Here is a 15,590-nt window from a genome sequence, read left to right on the forward strand (position 1 = left end):
GTACTCTCAGTTTACTCAAAAAATTTAATGTGAAATTAAAAGATTTGAAAAACATGAAATAAAATAACAGTAGGAAATTACATTTGTGCAACTTTGATGACCTCAAAAGTGCACATAGATGCTAACACAAAAAATATAACTTTAACAACTCCAGTTTTTATTAGGAAATATAATATTTTAAAATATAATAATAGAAATTAAAGTTAAAAACAAATTGCTATAAAAAAAAAAAAAAAAAAAAACATAAGCATAAAGTATACATAAATACCAAAAAAAAATTATTAATAAAATAAATAAATTTATTACGGAACGTTTATTTTTAAACTGAATTATATCCTATAACCAAATGAAACAAAAAAATATACTTGCAGCAAAAAAATGCACACTTTACATCAATTAACAATACATTTCAATATATAACAATTTGATATATTTACAGATATCAAATCTCTTGCTTCTCTTTCGATAATAAAGATATTTTTAAATTAAATAAACAGCAGCATTAGATTTTATAAATATATTTGTGCAAACAAAATTAGTTTTAAAGATTTTCCTGATAACTAAAATGATCAATCCGAAAATATTTTTACCTTCAATCTTTACGATTGTATTCATTTTGGTACTCCATCTTAGTACGGACCAAGTTATTCCATTCTTTATCATGCTCCTTCTTAAGCACCATCACCAATCAGATTCCAGTTACAAAAAAGCGCCTGGATATTACCCCCAGCGGAGCTTAACGTTAAATTGAAAACATCAAACAAAATAACTTTCAATTTTTCGATCGGCTTTTTAAAGTAGCGAAAAATTTTCTTTTAAATTCAATCGTAATCAAGGTCTTGGTAATCACTTAAAATTTGTTTTTATTTATCTTCTATATAAACTATATCAAAATTATAGAATTTTATGTCTTCACAGAAAGGCAAGTAAAGGTTTGCGTGGACCAGAATTTTTGCACCTTGCAATCTACGAATTTTTGAAAAAACGCTTGACTACTACTAAACTTTGTTGAAGCGCCAAATCTTATTTTCAATTTTCTTTCGCTTGTTATCGGTTAAATTTTATTGACTGATTATGACGCTTGAGATTTATTGCATAAATGTAAAACAACTTTCTGAACACTATTATGTGTGCAGATTTTTTTGTCTTATTACATAAAATGCAAGAAAGGGGCTGTGAAGAACATGCTTAAGTCTCCCAAAGTAGATGACTTTCAAATTATATGTTCGTACCGTCAGATGCGGTTGACCCCCTTTTTTTACCTATTTCTCCTTGTTTCACGCAAGTTTCATTATAAAAATTGTGCAAGATTTTTATTTGCTATTCTGAACTGCCTTTTTTATTTTTGCTTTTATTTAAAAAGACCCCTCCCCCCCCCCTTCCTTAAATTTCCACGGTTTGGACCTGTAGATCATATTTTTTTATCTTTTAATACTCAAATACAACTTTATATGTATTTTTATTTACACTTAAGCAACATTTAATAATAAACAATAATAAACGCATGTTTCAAAAAAAAAGAAAGACCTCGGTGCAAAAGCAGTGTGATCGTTTTTTCACTAAACAATCTGTAAAAAACCGTTGTTTAGTTAAAAGTAAAAAACTGAATATTTTAAGGATTTCAAATTCTCCTAATTTTAGCACAGGTACGGAATGGCACAGGAAATTAGCTCAGGAACGGAATTACTTGTATAAAATGTAGGTTTATTATAAATTTTGTTTTTTGTATTTTCAATACTAGGAACAATATTAAAAATTAAAATCTTAGAGTTACCCAGGGGCGAATCTAGGAATAAAAGAGGGGCGAATCTGAAAAACTGCTGACTGTAGTTGAATATGTTAAATCCCGAATAACCGACTATATTTCGTAGAAACCGACTATAAGTTGAAAGTCATCTACTTTGGGAGGGGGGGGAGGAATTCGCATCCCTCGTAAAATCGCTCCTAGAGTTAGCTTGCTTTTGTATGAAACTGATGAAAATAATTTTAATTTTATAAGTTAAATTACATTCAGACTACATAAAAAATATCGATTGTTATTTTAAATGAATTTTAAAAACCTTTTTTTAATAGAAAGCGATTGTTCTTGCATTTACGTTAATCGCTCTTGGTTATGAAAATATTATCCAATATTTTAGTTTTTTCTTCTTCTTCTCTTTCTCTCTCTCTCTATCTATATATATTTTCTCTCTATGTATATATATATATTTGTTTTTAGGTGCCACAAGAACAGGGTTGGCATTAGATAACCCGCCCAATAAAATCCAATAAGACCCGCTTTAAAAAAACCAACAATCTGGTTTTTATTGGGTTTTTTTTAAAGATATTTTATAATTTTATAAACTATTATAATCAGCATTAACATTACAACTATTATATTATTAACTAAATTAATCATTAGCTATTATTATTAACTATTATTATTAAATACTATAACCAACATATCAGAAAAGATTTACTAATATTTGAATCATTTTTTGGAAATACATTAGGGGAGACCGGGGCTAGTTGGCTTGATTTTTACTTATGAGCTCTGTAGCCCAAACAGCACATTTTTTTGAAAATATTAAAGTGTAGTCTTGAAAAGTATGAGTTAACTGATAAAATTTGCATTCATTTACAAATCAAATTCTTGGGGCCTTTCAGGGCCTTTAAAAAAAAAAATTGCACCAAAATTTAAGCCAAAAATTAATTATTAATTTTAGCTGGTACCAAATATTAGTACGTATAACACCCAAAACAGTATCCCACTTTTTATCTGCGAAAAAAATTTTTTTTTTAGTTTTTTTGTAAGAGTAAGTTTTTTCAATATTGTTAAAAATTAAAAAAAAAAAACAAATTTTATAAAAATATGTATTTTTTTCCATAGAAAATGCTATGAGCCAACTTACCCCGTGAAAATTTTGTCAACTTACCCTGAAAGCCTTTTTTTCAAAAAATATAGATCTTGAAAATAGGCAACTTTGAAAAAAAGTCTGACTGGATATAGTAAACCAATTGAGACTGGAACTTTTACAATAATTTTTTTTTTATACGACTAACTATTTTCTTTGTAAAGTAAAAAGGAAGCGATGTTCCAAAAGTTACGTTTTTGTCCAAATCTCCCATACGCATGCGCGAATCCTGACAACTATAGTGAATAATGAAATGGCCAATTAGGAAGTTTCTGTGTCAATTTTGTCACTTTCTGATGAAAGGCTCTGAAGATAAACGCAATTCGTCAACTTACCCCTGCGGCCAACTAGCCCCGGTCTCCCTTATCACAATTTTTATTCGAATATTTTTAGAGTTTGCAATTTTTTTTTATCCTTTACGTTATTCACCTCCCAAGGCTGAGAAGGCCAGGATATAAAATTGAGGAGGCTACCTTATTGTAGTCACAACCCTCTCTCAACTCTTTAACTCCAAAACCTAAACCTTTATGAACTAGGCCAATGCGCAGAGAAACAAGTTTAAAATAAATCAATACATATAGATTTAACGTGAAATTTTTTTCTTCTATTACAATTTTAATTATGTTTAAAAATCTTTTTCAAAAAAATTTTTATAAATTATCAAATAACATTATATAAAGTATATTTTAAATAAAATTAAAGTAGAAAATTATACTAATTTTCAATGTCATAAAAAAAAAATGAACAGATATAAAGTAAATAAAAAAACCCAAAAAAACCCAAATTAACCCAATAAGACCCAAAAAACCCACTGTGTCGATTTTTTATTTTAAAAAAAAACCGGGTTTTTGCCAACCCTGCTCAAGAAGAATAAATATATTTTTTTTTTTTACGAAGTTTATCTTTTCAATTTACTCTTTCGTTATTAAGCAAGCATTCTTAAAATTAAATAAGTGTAATAAATATTACTTAACAGCGATAATTTAAACAAATGAATTCAACTTGCTGTATTAAGAAACATAATTCTAACCTTGTAATTTCTGCACAATATTTTTTATTAATTAGGCGTTGAAAGTTCACTTTCGTTATTGAATATAATAGAAATTTTTGGAATGGGAGGAAGAAGTAATGTTGAGTAATATTTTTTCGTCAAGGTTTGTGTTTCTGTATTATAAAGTTGAGAGAGATTGTAAACACACAACTAAAGTTGCCTCTTCAACTGTGTTAACCTTTTCAGCAGTGGGGAGGTGAATTAACAACCATCTACAAAAAACTGTAACCTTTGTATTTATGAAAAGTATTTTATTATGACTTTTGATAGTGGATCACAACTGAACAAAAAAAATTAATTGTTTTTGCATGTAGACATGGAAAAAGCTTTTACTGTCTCACTTTGATTCTGGCGATTAGCAAATATCGGCTCGCGTTTATTTGACGTCAGATGCCGTTGCAACGCTAAACTTGTATAAGACTTTTATAACGGTTTCTATTTTATATTTTTAAATAATATAGCTGATTACTGCTGAAAGGCATGAAACTTTAGGCTCCATCATAAAATTGTATTTTTTCATTTAAATTGCGCCGGTCTGTTTTTGCTAATTTTGAACAATTCTGAAAAATTGTATTTTACGAGAATTAATATTTCTACAATCGGTACACAAAACTAAGGAATATAAGAACTCTTATTTAATACAATACAAACAATTTAAATAAAATTCCGACACGAATAAACAAGTTCTTTGACTTTTTGACAAAAAAAGCAGAAACTTGAAATATTGACAACAATAAGGTTCAGGTGTCTTTTGATGGTGTAAATCTGTAACCGTCAATTCAGTTGAAAGAAGTCTTTTAGAACAATTAAATAACAATGTATCATAAAACATAACAAAACTAAGTATATCTCTAAAACAAAACAAGTCATAGAAATTTGCTCATTTTAATGTAATATTTATTGAAACAATAAGATTCACGTAATGGAAAACTCAGGTCCAATCCAGGTCTATGGTTGTTCACGCGGAAAAAACGTTCATAGTAAATAAATTGTAATTAACAATTATTCTTGCTTTTAACCTCAAATCATTGCTTAAATACAATGCCGGTTTTAGCACTACCAGCGCCCTGGGCGAGATTTCTACGGCGCCCCTAGCTCAATTTAATCCCATTCAAAAAAAAGGCAAAGGGTAAAATAACCAATTAGTTTCGCCCCTTTATATTCGGCGCCCTGGGTCATCGCCCAACCAGGCCCTACCCTAACGCCGCCACTGCTTAAATACGTTGACCATATTCATATATAGTCTCCTAACCTCAAACAAGGAAGTTGAGCGTGGTACTATCAAGAACTCGGAACTTCTTGCTTGAGAAATGAGCGATCTACCACTACACCACTATCGAGTTTGACTTAAATATAGATTGGAGTGCTCAACATCGACTGAGGGTTTTGATATGGACAGACAGTCTATTTATGTTAAATTTTTAAATTTTTTTTTGTCTTATACCCTAAACATTTTCAAAAACGATTTTCTATACAAATGTTATGTTTATAGTTGTTGTTTTTTAATTATTTTGAATAACTATCAAGACCCCCAAAACATATAGGCTTTATTTTTCAGTATTTTAAATTCTTAATTTCTACTTGCAAGTTTTAAATTTTGATGTAAAAAGTGAAAGTTTTACTCAAAAAAGTATAAATAAAACTAATTTTGTTTTTTTATCTTGTATTGGAGCACAAATCAAGAAAACACTGAAAAATGGTAGGAAAATAATGCTGAGCGAAACAAAGCTCTAAACGCAGTTTAGTAAAAAACTTAGAGAAAGAAAAAAGAAATATAAGATGAGAAATGAAAAAACTACTGCACAATCAAAAAATAAGTTTTTTTTCTTAACCACAATTCAAATGTAAAATAAAAATAAAAATAAAAAAGAGAGAGAAAAAAAAAAAGCAAATACATTAATGTATTCAAACAGCCATTTTGAATACATTAATGACTGAAAATCAGCCGTTATATAAGTTAGATTGCAGCAAATTTTAAAATTTAATAAGTAGAGTGATATTTAATGCTAAGCATGCTCTTTACCCTATTAAAGAAGTTATCGGATACTTTTTAGAAAAATTTTTTTTTACTTGAGATCATGTATTATTTTTTCAGTTACTGCTCAGTTAAGTACATTTTAATTATTTTTGCTCTAACACACAAATATGCGTTTCAAATTGTTTTAAATTTAAATTGTTCAAAAAATTAATTGCATCCAACATTTAAAATCATTTAGATAATTTTAGAAATATATAATTCATATTAGTAGTATATTATTTATGTTAGTACTATATGACTAATATTAGTATTTTATGATTTATATTAATATTGTATAGTTTTTATACATACATATATACATGCATACATACATACATACATATACATGTATATATATATATATATATATATATATATATATATATATATATATATATATATATATATATATATATATATATGTATGTATGTATATATATATATATATATATATATATATATATATATATATATATATATATATATATATATGTATATATATATATATATATATATATGTATATATATATATATATATATATATATATATATATAGCATTTTTAAACGCAAAAATCAAGACTATGGCCATCTTACCTTATGTGCAAAAATAGTGCGATATTTTACGACGATAGACAACTGAATAGTAAAGTAAAACGAATAATATATTTAAACTCTTAATTCATTTTGCACAATTTAACTTTTTGTTCAAGTTTGTCTAAGTATTGTCTGTTTGCTTTGTTTGGCCTCCATTTAGCAGCAAATAAACATCGTCTTGAGAAAGTTCACTTCTTTTTTCAAGACTTTCAATTTTCTTCTTAAGAACATTGTTTTCTTTTTTAAGTTCATGAATGTCCCTTGAAATGGCGTGTTTTTTCGACTCCATGCTGCTCATATAACGACAGGCAGCATTTAGTATTGAGCATCGGGAAACCTTTTCCAAATTGGTTTTAACTGGAAATGCATTTTCTGGTAATGCATTTTGCAGAAGCATAAATTTCGAAGAAATTAGTTGACGACGACGACGCTCTAACTCGTTATGATAGTCTCGCTGTACTACACTGTAGCGGCGTCTTTTGCTTGCGGCAACTTTGTTTGATGTATTAACAGAAAAATTATATAGATTGAATGAAGACATTTTTAACTCCGTTCTTACTTTTAAAAAAATACAATTACAATATTCACGAATGTACGCATACTATAAATACACGAGCGTAACATAAATTTTCGATTTGGGAATCGTAAAGAGTCATAATTAAAATTTCTTAATACAAAAATTCTCAAGTGGCCAATAACTATTTAGATAACTGTTGGTGATACACACAAAATTACAACTAATTTAGGAATAAACAAAAACTTTATTGTTAATTCTGCAATACAATTTACTTCGCAGTTTAATTATATAATAATAAAAGATCTTTCAACATATGTAAAACTTATACATTCACAATATATATTTTATGATCAGTGTAGATAGAAATTACTTGTTTCATTAAATATGTTCAGCTAATAAAGTACTTCTTCTACATTTTATGTTTCATATAAAGTTTTTTTTAACAATATAAAAGACGATTTGTTTAATCTAGGTGTCGGCTATTAATCTTGTCTGGTTATTAAGTCTGTTCAAATTATATATTTTAATTTTATTGACACAAATGAAAACTTGATTTAATAAAGTAAGATATTTTTTCAAAAAGAAAATGTAATAGGTTTTGAAATTTTAATATAATTATATTTAAATAAACTGCGTAGTTGTTTATATAAGACTGCCATCTTTTCATTAAAACACGGTTTTAATTTTGCCAGTTTTCCCAGCAAGCACTAAAGACTTTGAACATTTTGAACATTTTGAACATTTTGAACATTAATCAATTTTTTGAACATTTTGAAAATTTATCAACTTTCATGTTAAACATTTATGAACTTGTGCGGGCAAACTTTGTGTGAACAAAAATTGTATGGATAAGTATACCAACTTTGTGTAAAACCTGTGAATTATTGAATGTGAAGAAATGCGGATATACAGAAAATACAATCAGAGTGAAACATGTTTTTTAGGTTAGAAAATAAAATAATTCTTACTAGCTTAAACACTGCCATGGATCCAAAATTCACTTTTATAAATGGCAGTTTTTTAAGAAAGTCGATAATCTGTGTTTATTCAAAATAATAATTATGAAAGTTAATGATAATTGTTTTTTAAAAAAACAAACAGGAAGTCTAGATTTTTTTTGGCTTCTATCAAAAAAATAAACGGTTCTTTGTTAAATATTTTAATGAGTTCAGAAAAGAAAAAATTATATTGTCATTTTAACAAATTCACTGTAAATACCGATAAAATAAATTTTAAACCGTTTCGAAAGGTAAATTGGTTTGAAATTAGAAGATGTTTGGTCTTCATAATGTAAGGGAGAGTGGGAAGAAGTTGGACACATAAATTTTTTTTTAGGGTAATTACAATATCTTTTTTATTTTATGTATAAACTGAACCAAACAAGTTTTTACGAATAAACCTTCTTTTAGGCACCGAATCAATCCCCTTAGGTTTCCAGCCAGTTATAACTAAGTGTATAAATTTTTGCTTTTGGAGAAACCGTGCCATTGGGGTAAAGTGGGACATGTGTGAGTAGAAGTGGGACAAATAAATTTAAAGCAACATTTTAGCACAAATTATTAAATAGAAAATGTTAAAATCATAAAATCACCGACATAAAAATGTTCAAGAGCTTTCACCAATCGAAATAATCAAATGGCGAAGGGAAGAAGCGGGGCATAAATATTTCTTTTTTCTGTCCCACTTTGCCCCAACGCAAACACTTTTTTAAGGTTCTTTTCAAAATTAGGGCATCTAGGGCTCTAAATATATTTAAAACATGGAATGATCTTCCTGAGAGTTACAACCCATTTAAGATGACGCCGTTTGGACTCTTGTTAGTTTTTTGAATTTACATATTGTTGTGACCAGATACTTAGCAACAAAACATCATCAACAGTGGCGTTGCTGGGGTTGATGTCACCAAGTGCAATGGGGGTGGTGTCACCCCTCCAGACTTTCATTAACAGGGCCGAATTTCTAACACGTTTCGAATTTCTAAAAAAAAAAATGGCATTCAGAAAAGAAAGTTAGGGCATACAAATTACAATTATTTGCTCTTGAATAAAAGATGAAAGATTTTTGAGTGAAACAAACAAATTTATTAATAAAGAATATTGAAAAATCTATTGGATAGGCCAAACGCAAAAAAAACAAACTATTGATTAGGCATGATGCAACACAAGCATGAGCAGTTCTGTCATGTTTGCAATTTTTTCATTTTTTACCTCTCTGTTTCAGGCTGTGATAGTGTCTCCCGGTGCAGGTTTCCCCCTCACTATCCCCCACCCCGCTACCAATCCCATCTCCTCCCTCCTCCCCTTCTCAAGTCCTTAGTGACGCCACTGATCATCAAAAGTAAATTAAGATCCTTTCTCGACGATTTTAACCTTGAAAGTTGTCTAAAATTAAAGACCTCAAATTATGAACTTGAGTAAATCAAAGCTTTTTCAACATTTTTTTACGCGTTGCAAAATTTTACGCGTTGATTTACGTAACATTACATTTTCTAAACAAATATTCACCAATTTTAAAATACTTATAAACTTTCTATATATATACTTTCATCTTCAAATAAAAAAATATAAAAAATCTATCTTTTTGTTAAATAATTATTTCTTATAATTACTTTAAACGAAATTAAAAGTAGTTACTTTAAACGAAATATAAATAAACATTATTAAAATATAGATACTACATAGAAAATCAATACTGATGATGGGACCACTTTTCTGTTTCTCGGAATATTTGTCTTGGTTCAAAGATTTGATAATTTATTTTCACGCTTCATTATTGAAATGGAACACTTCTCAATTAGCGTCTATCTTTTTTTAAGAGTTTATATGTTGTGTACATGTTAAAACTTCATCAAAATTCACTCCTAAAAAATTAACAAATGTTTGTCTTTTAATGTCAGCTTTATTAATCAGGAGATTGGGTAAGAGGTATTCCTTTTGTTTTGCTTGGTTTGTGGAAAAGAGAAAAAATTTGTTTTTCGAACATTCAAAGTTTGTTGCAAATAAGTGATTCCTTTACTTTATTTATTTCTTGATTGACTTCAAAAAAGATCTGCAAATAAAACAAAATTTAATAGGTTTGATGTTAAAGATAAATCATTTATGTAGGGGAGACCGGGGAATCTTCGGACACGGGGAGAGAACCGACACTTCGAAATCTTCTACCCTGTTAACATTAGGAGAATATTGTCTATAGTCTATATGTTGGTAGACATACGCTCTTAGCTTTAAAATAGTTAGGTGACAGTTTTCCGTTAAAAAACAGATTTTAGAGTGAAAAAACGATTTTTTGGTTCTTTGATATAAAATTTTCAATTCCAAGTGAATCATTCAGATCATAGTAATGAACTCTGTCAGAGTTGGTGCAATTTTTTTTAGAACATACGGTTACCTGTGGTCGTTGGGAATGTAAGTATTTGTAATCTATCTATGAGTTTGTAACGACTCCCTTGATTTTTTTAATATACCCCTTTTGGGAGACTTCGTACATTTCGGACATTGTCTAAAGTCTTTTCCGATGCTGTAATAAAACAAAAATAACAATTCCCTATGGATAATTATTAAAGCTTTGTAAATTTCTATTTGCACAATTGTAAGGGTAGATTGATAATAACTTAACCCGGGAAAAAGAGGCACTTACAGCTTCAAAAAAAGTAAGAATGGAAAAGAGGCTTACAAAAAAGACATCCAAGAAGAAGATTCTACAGGAAAAAACATCTAAAAAAGCAATCCTTCGAAAATCGTTGTCAGATGAATCAATAGACCTACAAAGTTCAACGAGAGTATATATAACCTTGATGACAATGGATTCAATGACAGCAATGCTGATACTTTTGATGTGCCGGAAGGAAGATTTATAATTGTAATGATATATGGATGTGGAAAACAATTTAGTCGTAACTATGCAGCAAAAGTTGTTAAAAAAGTAAAAGGTGGTTATGAAGTGGAGTTTTACAAAAAGAAAATCCCTTCCAATACATTTATAAGAACTAATGAAGAATTTGCATTCATCGCCTATACCGATGCAGTGTGTGCATTGCCAGTACCTACAGAAGACAAAAGGCCTCGTTTTAAGGACATGATATAATTTAAGTGCAATTTAGATGAATACCAATTGCAATAATTTATAAATGAAAAATAAACTATCATTGTTGAAATTGCGTATTTATTGTTTGATGCTCATCATCTTCCTTATATATCTCCGAAATACGTGTCTCAATTAGAGTAAAAACTGTCCGGAGTCTCCCCGGTCTCCCCTATAGTAAGAATAGTAAAGGTTCTAATATAGAACCCTATGGAAATCCACAAGTTATAGTATTTTTTGGTTGTTTTTATATTATCATATTTTACGCATTGTTTTCTGTTCGATAAGCAATTTTCAAACCAATGTAAGTTTGATTTGTATCTTTCAAGTAAACCCGTGTAGTACTTTTTTAAGGAAGAGGGGGTCCAAAATTCTATACTTTTGGTTTAACAAGTTATTCTAAATTAATTTTTTTAGAAAAGTTTGCAAAACATTTCAGTTTTTACTATTATTTTGTGGTTGACCTCAGGGGCGCCCAAAGCATTTTTTGGTCTTTGAGATAACTTCCAGACATGGAGCAAACTCCAAACATGAATATGTTTATACTTATGTCAAATAAGGATGCTTTGCAAAAAATTGATTGGGGCTTGGGAAAATTGAGGGGGGTTTAAACTTTATATGGTCATAATAATTTCAAAGACCAAAAAATGCTTTGGGCGCCCCTGGTTGACCTTCTACTTCTATTTTTAACATTTTTAAAATATTAAAAAACTTAAAAACTAAATGTCTTTTTGCAGCATAATCTTTGTGTGTTACGTAAGTTTACGCGTTACGTGTTACGTAGGTTAACGTAAGTTACGCAACTTTATGTTAAAATTTATGGAATTTAAATTTTGATTGGTTAACTTAATAAATGTCGCGTTTAAACAAAAATAAGTCTTATCTAGTGTAAAAATTTGCTTTTGATTTACTTCACTAGAAAATATTTTGCGATTTTGTAAACTAAACTTAGATACCGAATAAAATAAAAAATATTGCACAAGAAGTAACGAATTAGTAAATAAATAAATCATAAACTAGTAAACAAATAATCAAAGTTAATAAACTTTTTTAGAAATCTCCCAGTAGTTTTAAAATACAAAGTTAGAGCAATAATAAATTATCTTTTAGAAAGATTGACTGTTCAATAGTCGCAGAAGTAGATCGTATATACGCATCAAAAAACTTGGATGATTGTATCGTTCTTGCAGATTATAGTTTTGCAAAACTTAGCTATATTTTTTCAACAGAAAATAAGTATTATGAGTATGGAAAAAGATACAATAATGGAATAACAGATATATTACATTTTTAATCAGATTTTTGCAATTCAATTGGCTTCGGAAATACAGTTGATTATAAAAAATCCTCTTGGTAATATACTTAAATATCCAAAATGATTCAAATAATTAGTATTTAAGTAATATAAGAAGTATTTTGGGAAATGTTTCAAAATTGATAAATAAAAAATACATTCGGAACCAGTGACAGAAACAACTAAGACAGAGCGGGTTAGCAAAAAAAGAACTGTACCCAGCAAACACACGACGTCGTAACGACGTTGTAATTAGGTTATTTCCAGGTTATAACGTCGGATAACCTTGTAAAGACGTCGCTAAGTAAAGCGAGGTCGCTCGTAAAAGGTCATTAAAGACCCTTGTTCAGGCGTCGTATCTTAAAGATACGACATCAACGTCGTCTCTTAAAGAAAACAATTATCAGATTATTTTCTTTTGTTAAATTTTGCGCTCAGGTCCGAAACTTTAATTGAAGCTATTTTAAATGGAAAGTAAGAAAATGAGCAGAAAAAAATATATGAAAAAATGGAGAAGAAAGGAAAATTTGTTAAGATAATTTCTATACGAGAGTGACAAAGATGAAGATTTTGTTAAAAAAAAGTTTGAATTGGAAAAAAATGATATAAGCAAACAAGAACCATGCCACATAGAAGATTCTTCCACTCAGCTTGGTTCTTTGAATTGTAGTAATCATTTAAATCAACTAAAGTCTTCGAGCCAGCTTGATTCTTCTGTTCATTTTGATTTATCCAATGAACTTAATTCTTCTAGTCAACTTGATTTTTCTAATCAATACTACTCTTCTAGCGCACTTGATTCTTCCAGTCAGCTCGATTCTTCCAGTCAGCTCGATTCTTTCAGTAAACTTGGTTCTTCTTCAAGAAGCGACGAAAATGAAATAGAAATAGATGAGAGAAATAGTGCGGTTGACCCTAAATAAAGAAACATATTTTATTTTAAACTTAAAAAAATGGTTGATTAAAAATAGAATTACTCACACAGCAAGTACTGAGCTACTTTCTCTTTTAATATGCAATGGACATGCAGCTTTGCCTAAATCCTCTCGTACTTTGTTAAAGACTCAATGCTGTGTTTTGACAGTAAAAAAGTGTGGTGGGGAGTATATCTATTTAGGGTTAAGTAATGATATTAGTCAAACTTTCAGAGAGAATCCTTTATTACCAGTTGAGAACAACATCATATCTTTACTGGTAAACATTGATGGTGTGCCATTGCATAAACCTTCAAACTCTCAATTTTGGCCTATACTTTGCCAATTAAGTAAGTTTACACCATTTATTGTTGCAATTTTCTATGGTAGCCAAAAACCAACAAATTTAAATGATTTTTATATGATTTTTTAATTGAGTTTATGAATTTAAAAGCATGTGGTTATGATAAAGATGGAGTTAATTTGTTGCTTGAAATTCGTGCATTTATTTGTGATGCTCCTGCTAAGCAATATCTGAAATGTGTTACCGGTCATGCAAGTTATTTTAGTTATGAAAGATGTGAAATTAAAGGACAGTACAAGTTGTTTAGAATGATTTTAAATACTACAAATTGTGTGCCTCTTACTAGCAAGTTATTCAAACAGTATTTCTATGCCAATACACATTAAATTAGCCGTAGCATATTAATAGATTTTAATGTTAATTGTGTTGATGGTTTTGTCTTGGATTATATATATTTAGTATGTCTTGGTGTTGTTAAACAAATACTTATTTTTCTAACCAAAGGCCCTTTCCCATATATATTGGGTTCTGCTCAATTGTTGAATATATCAGAAAATTTGTTAAAGTTTAGTGGTATATGTCCATCTGAGTTTGCTCGTCAATCAAGAAGTTTATATGAAATAAAGAGGTGGAAAGACATTGAGTTTAGGCAATTTTTTTTATATACTGGCTTTTTAGTTTTAAAAGATGCCTTTACTCCTGAACGTTATCAGCATTTTCTTTCTTTAACTCTAGCAATGAGAATTTTTCTAGATTCTAATGCGATTTGTCCGAAATAATCATCTTCAATATGCAAAAAATTTGTTAAATTACTTTGTAGTTAAATCAGAAGAATTTTATGGTCCTACTGTTTCTGTGTATAATGTACACAACTCATTTACATGAAGATGTTAGCTTTTTTAACTGTTCCTTAGATGAAATCTCTTCTTTCCAATTTGAAAACTATTTGCAAGTATTTAAAAAGTTCATTCACAAACCTCAAAGTCTATTATCTCAAGTTTTAAAAAGATTCTCAGAGCTTGAAAATCTTGAAATAAGTTGTAATCATTATGCTAAATCAGATAGAGTTATTTTTTCTACTAAATTTAAAGACTCTTGGTTTCTCCGATACAAAGGCGAATTTGCCCAGATTATTCTATACACTTATTTTATTATTGTCATTTTTTATTTTTATGTAATTTTTTTATTTTTGATCAATACAAATTTGTCATATATATTTAATAAAATCGCTACGAAGTATATAGTAATACAACTTAAATCTAGAAATGTTGCATTAAGCAAAAAACAAGACGCTAAAGTTTTATCATTATTTAAAAAACGCGGGAAACTTGCAGAAGATTAATGGGTTAATAAAAATAAGTAATTGCTTATACTCAGTAATCGGTCAGCTTTAACATGAATAAAGAGTTTAACAATTTTCCTTTAGTTTTTATTCTTGTAAAGCTGACCAAATAATTAATTGGTCTAATTAATTAATTGGACTAATTAATTAAAAACTTTGGCAGTTTTCCTCATACTTTTATTCACGTAAAGTTAAGCGATTTACTGAGTAAATCGCTTAACTTTACGCGAATAAAAGTATGAGGAAAACTGCCGAAGTTTTTATTCACGTAAAGCTGACCAACTACTGAGTAAAAGCAATTGCTCATTTTTATTCACCCGACCTATGCACAGTGGGCCAAACAGCTGTTTTCACGGACATTGGTTCATAACTTTTGAACAGAAAGTGTTATGGGGTTGATTAAGGACTTTTTGGAAAGGTTTTTATGTGTAAATTTTGGAAAAACTAAAAAATAATTTTGCTGCAGGATATTTAGGTCATAATTTAAAACAACAAAATATTGAAAATTTCATAAAATTTGCTTATTTATAGGTTATAGCAAAAATACGTATAAATGTTTATAAATATGTATGTATATTTTGT

The 15,590-nt window shown here is 28.8% G+C and overlaps 1 protein-coding gene across 1 annotated transcript in view; it reads right to left on the bottom strand.

The window, feature by feature from the left end:
• The window catches only part of LOC100203790 (chromodomain-helicase-DNA-binding protein 8), a 54,362-nt gene extending 53,621 nt beyond the window's left edge, over positions 1-741 (bottom strand). Inside the window, exon 1 of the mRNA XM_065818761.1 lies at positions 591-741. The gene's annotated coding sequence lies outside the window, so the exon portion shown is untranslated. The remainder of the gene's footprint in view (positions 1-590) is intronic.
• Between the last annotated feature and the right edge of the window lie 14,849 nt (positions 742-15,590).

This window comes from Hydra vulgaris, chromosome 15 (genome assembly GCF_038396675.1).
Source record: "Hydra vulgaris chromosome 15, alternate assembly HydraT2T_AEP".
Classification (NCBI taxonomy): Eukaryota; Metazoa; Cnidaria; class Hydrozoa; order Anthoathecata; family Hydridae; genus Hydra; species Hydra vulgaris.